Source organism: Ornithodoros turicata, chromosome 6, assembly GCF_037126465.1.
Source record: "Ornithodoros turicata isolate Travis chromosome 6, ASM3712646v1, whole genome shotgun sequence".
NCBI classification, from domain to species: Eukaryota; Metazoa; Arthropoda; class Arachnida; order Ixodida; family Argasidae; genus Ornithodoros; species Ornithodoros turicata.
In genome coordinates, this window is record NC_088206.1 from 39,014,572 (window position 1) to 39,020,119 (window position 5,548).

At 42.8% G+C, this 5,548-nt stretch overlaps 1 long non-coding RNA gene across 1 annotated transcript; it reads left to right on the forward strand.

Moving 5' to 3' along the window:
- Positions 1 to 737: 737 nt before the first annotated feature.
- LOC135397878 (uncharacterized) lies at positions 738 to 5,249 on the forward strand. Its single transcript, XR_010423831.1, has 4 exons — positions 738 to 1,290; positions 1,425 to 1,520; positions 1,644 to 1,762; positions 2,738 to 5,249. It is a non-coding gene; the product is annotated as an uncharacterized LOC135397878 (long non-coding RNA).
- Positions 5,250 to 5,548: the final 299 nt, after the last annotated feature.

Here is a 5,548-nt window from a genome sequence, read left to right on the forward strand (position 1 = left end):
TTGATCCGGTGAACAAGACGCACGACACTCGTGTTGCTTGCGTAGAGTATTCAGGGCGTCAGCCGACATCGCATGGAGCCCGTGTAGTGCCTTCATGTACACACACTTTTTACCCTTGACTTTCGGCATCACGGCAACTTCGTGCACATTTAATAAGCCCACCTTCAAACTTGGAACTGCACAACGGAAAGTGCCACTGGAGGAAGCACGCCGGCACAGGCGAGCGAATGATGATGATGATGAGTGTGACGCTATTGTCAATATTCATGGCGCTTTCTGCCTTGGTCGCGGCGGTGCAGTTAGTGTAGCAGACGACGCTCAGCAGTGGACAGCAGGCAACATTTCTTGCTCTTTGATTCCAGCGAACCTAGCGTGTATTCCGATTTGATACTGTCGCAGTTATATTCACATTAATTTATGGAGGTATTGAATAAATGAAGGTGGAGTAATATTTCTCGCACGACGCCAATCCAAACTGAACATAGCTGCTAATATTGGGCAACAAAAAGTTACGTCATGTAATTTCAGGCATGTATAATATTAGCTATGACCAGAATGCATCACACCTTAAAGGTCAGATATGCCGATTTTGAAGTGCCGCAGAACTGAGCGATACTCGCGCTGTGTGTTCATTACCGAACACCGAATATGTGTGCGAAATATCTTGCTCCAACTGTTCGTAGTTTTTTAGAAAACAGTTTTTTTAGTTCCCACGCAGGCCGTCAGACCGTCGGCAAACCCTGCGCACGGGCGCACCGACGTCACTGCTCTCGGTTTATCTGTCTTTGGCTTGGCATGGACTCTTGGCTTGGCCGCTTGGCTTCTTTCGTTTCGTCCTCTGTGCATCGTACATAAGCGAACAGCTGTTATGTTGTTGCTAAGCCAGAAACAAAGCATGTGAATATTTTTTTTTTTGGCACGGCGTCGTTTGGAAAGTGCACTTCCTTGTTCTGACCTTGCCTTTTATGGGCTGGAGCGATATGATACGTAATATGCCACGGCGAAGTTGTCGAAGATACGACGGTGCTACGCTGTTAGAACAATTCATCGGAGCATTCAAGTGTTACCTATATTATAAGCTGCCAAAAGTGCGAAGCTCTTGGCTGACAGTGGTGCCTGCTAATTTCCACTGCAAGGATTTCGTCCACGAACGTTATCCTAGGTTACGCGCGTCTCCAGAGGCACTTTGGAGTCTCGGCACGAAATCGTCTGATGAAAATCTCAGGTGCCCGACGCACAACGTTTTGAACGTGTTATGGTGGATCAAGACAAAAAACGAGAGCAAAAAAGGTAAGTTGAGGTTCAGATATAAAAAATAGCAAACTTAATGAATCGGTTGTGCAGCTGTCCGACTGCGCTTACTCTGATATAACCACGATTAGCAACACAATAGTATTGATAATCTAACTTCTGAATTACCACAGGTGCACGCTGAAGGCGGAAATGAAGCATGATCTGGCTTGTATCTGGTGCAGGAAGAAATGGCTGACACGTTAGTTGCAGTCTACCTCCACCAATAGGTATGACAATGTGATGTTATAATTTGAGTATTCACCTATGTTCAACTTTTCATGGGCGCTCGCATGCAGACATCTTGACACCACTTTTAAATCTGCCCTCAAAGTTACAACCTGTGCTTTCAGGGTGGAAAACAAAGGTCGCCATCCCGATTAGCTGCTATCTCCCAGTTCAAGCACTTTTGCTGTCTGGACACTGGTTCCTGTGGACGGGGTGTTACAAGCTTCACTGTCTGATATAGAAGGTACGTTACATTAGTTCAGTTAATTTGCCTTTTGCACATTTTTGTTACTGTTAGCTGGATTACTGTTGGACATACAATCCTTTGCCACACCGAAGCTGATGTCGCCTCTGATAACGTTTTAGAATTTTCAGTGTCATCGATGTCCATTGAGGAAGGTGCCTTTACTATCTGTGAACCTTTAATTGAAGAATAGCCCAGAATTCATGTTAACATTGTCTACTCTTATTAATTCACTGTCTGTGTTCTGAGAGCTAAGAAACATGGAAACTATTTATTTGTCACAACTTCACACTGGATGTGGTACTGGCTTGACATGTAAGCTAAAATACCTGGATTCTACAATAATGGTGTTCAACTTGGTGCATTACCGTGGGCAATGCCACATTCACTACATTTTTAGTGGGTCCGGTGCACAAATACTGTGTGCATACTGCATACATACATACTGTTCGATAGGCAAAAATACCTGAGCAGTGCTGTGTAGTCTTTTTACCCAAAGTCCATACTCTTACTGCAAAGTCACAGTACGTAGAACAGCAATGTGCAGGTATGCTGCGATAGAGATTCACAACAGAAAGAAGACTGTTGAGAGCATCTAAATTTTAATGAGGCGAGACGTTCGTGCACAAGGCTGCTCTTGTTAATGTCTAACATGAAGTTACAAAATCCCGGAATATATAAAACATGTTGTAATGTAGAGAGCGAGGGTTGGTACAGACATAAAAATAATTATGCAATCATATGTAATAAAATAAAAAGGGGATACAACTCCCCCCTCAACTCGACTCGACAACTCAATAACTCTACTTATTCTCTACCTTACAACATGTCATATATTCTGGAATTTTGTAACTTGATGTTAGACCTGAAGAAGCACAGCCTTCTGTGCGAAAGTCTTCTTTCTGTTGTGCACAATCATTATACAGTAAATACGAATATCCATTTCTTGTCATTAAATGCTTTTTTTTTCTGCAGTGATGAGCATCCATAAGGACACATGCCAGAAAAGGAGTCTGTTCGGGATGACAAACCCTCATCACCTCATGAGGATACAATGGTTGACGAATGGTTCTCAAGCACATCGAAACTTCAACAAATAATTCATGAAAAAGCCAGTCAGTGCTAGCACCAGGAATTGAACGTGGACCTTCCTGCTACCAGTCAGAGATGATACATTTCAGGCGCTCATTGACTTTTGGTGAATTACTTGTTGACTTTGTCCCAAGGTGGAGCTCGCCACAGCTCATTTGCTTATCTGTTAATGTTGTGGCGTGTGTTGCGTTTTTCTCTTTATGTGTTCCAGACTCAGAACGGTTAATTTGGATCAAGTCAGGTACGTTTCATTTAGACATGAAAAACATAAAGTGGTGTTTCTCAACACAACTTAGCAGTGGCCTTCATGCATTACTGCTACGGCCATTAAGCGTGAATGGAAAGCTGCACATTATGCATGATGTAAAACCCCCAAGACTAGGGAACACGAAGGGACAGACACAGACACGTCCCTTTGTGTTCCCTAGTCTCGGGGTTTTACATGTGCATCATCTTCACCAGCTCGCTTGCTTCCTAGCCATTTTTTCTGCACATTATGTTCACTCTACTTTTATCGTGTGCTATATAATCTTGTTCAAGTTCTGTGAAACGACGTGTAATGCTATAAAAAAATTCAGTACACTGCTTATGTGGGTTGAATGGTAGCGCATGAATGCAGGAAGGAAACTGTCATGTTATGGCAAGTGTTTACGTATTGTACATTTAACTACTAATTTTATTGGTTAGCTTTTGCCGGCGTATCATGTCAAGCCATGTTCAGTGGCGTAGCCACGGGGGGGCTAGGGGGGGCTCGAGCCCCCCCTACCTGCCACGGACCGACCCATGCAAATCGTGCAAATCCGAGGAGAACATAATATATGGGGGTGTGAGGGGAGACCAGAGTGACGATCGCGAAGGTTCTTGCAGTTCATGGCGTCTATCTAAGCAGCGCTCTTGAATGGTTTTCAAAGTATGAGCTTTTCAAATCTCGTGACACTACCTCAATGGTCATGACAGCCTTTACATGTAATCGTATTGTGAACGTCCAAATCAACTATTTTCGTTCCTTTTTTTTTTCGTCCGCACTTTGCAGTGTGCCCCAAGTATATGGGGGCGGGGGCGAGTTTTCATATCGAGCCCCCCCTACCTTGGAGGTCTGGCTACGCCACTGGCCATGTTATATTAATTTGGAACATGTTCTTCTTAGTAGCCAGAGCAGCTGATACACAGTGAGAACACAGCCCATGTGTGTTTGTCTTTTCCGCCGCAGCCCTTGGGTTTCCTCCCTGATGGCTACACATGTCAGGGATAGGTTTCAGAACCGGTAGTTCCCGCCAAGTGTGAATTGCTTTTCAGGGGATCATCACGCTGGCAGATGAACCATATGGTTTAAATTATTTGCAGGACAGGAATTGCGTAGCTTCACACAAATAGTACTACTACGACGTAAGAGTGGTTTCAAATCGAGCTTTTTTGTGTTCCTGACATTATCGCACAAGATGTAGTATCCACTATGATCCTTTATATGGGGGGTATGTACAGTGCAATCAACAGATGCTATTTACAAATCTGTGTTTTCTACTGTGTTGAAATGGGGTAGTTTGTATCTGAGAGCCATAGTGAAACACAGGCAGCCAAGGGCAGACTTTTGATGCCCTCGAGAAACATGGCAACACATTGCAGGGACTCTGGATGCTGCCTAAATTTCCAGAACACACAGCTCAAGGCAGCGGTTAAATAACAACTGGTTTGAGAAATCCAAGACAGTTGCACCTGTAAGCAGTTCACTGTTGGATTAGCTTCTCTCCGAGATACGTTATCTCAAAGGGAACGCACGGGCACACTCAGAATGATACTAGGGCTGCCTGTGAAATAGAATGAGGAGAGGGGGAGATATATAACCCTTTTTTCTTGTCTGTTATTCTATTGGTTAAATTGTCAGTTGCTTAACAGCATATATGTGTATATTCCAGAGTCTGCTAATAAATATATCAGTTTAGAGCTAGCAGTCGCACTGTAGATGTCTCATCCTGCCCTTGGCTGCTCGTGTTCCACTATGGCCATGATTGCTACTGCAAAAACAGAAAACGAAAAAGACAATAGAAAAACACGAAAAGAACGACCTAAAAAGCTGCCTGTTCTAGTGCTCACATGGAGGAAATGCAATGAGGTAACATGTTCCATTCATGAACTGTGCATAGTAGTACATATCACAACGGCAACCGATTATTCAGATTTTTCTTGAAGTACTTTGTTTTTTGGAGCTTTGTTTACACAGTCTATTATTGGAGCTTTATGTGATTCCCCTCTTGAGATACTTTAAGATTGCTGGTGCTGTGCAGTTTGTTAATTTTGAAACTGTGCTGTGCTGAGGTATAATTGTCATATCCACATTTGAGCACATAGGAATAATTTGTAAGTACTTTCCTTGTTGACATTAATATTTGCACCAAGTCACAACATTGTTGATTGATGGAAAATGTAAATAAATATATATATTTGCTTGCCAAACAATGCACAAATGTCTTCTTTTCTAGTGAGATATTCCCTGTTTACCAGACATAAATGCGGAAAAGTTAAAGGTGCACAATGATGGTAGAGTCTAGCGTTGCTTTTTGCCACTTCACATATATTCACTGTTATTCGTGTGCACATGTAGGAATAGGAAGGTAGAGCATGTGCTTAAAAAATTTCGTATGCAGCCACACATATGGTTCAGAAGATTAATTAGATGATGTCCAAGCATATATAATT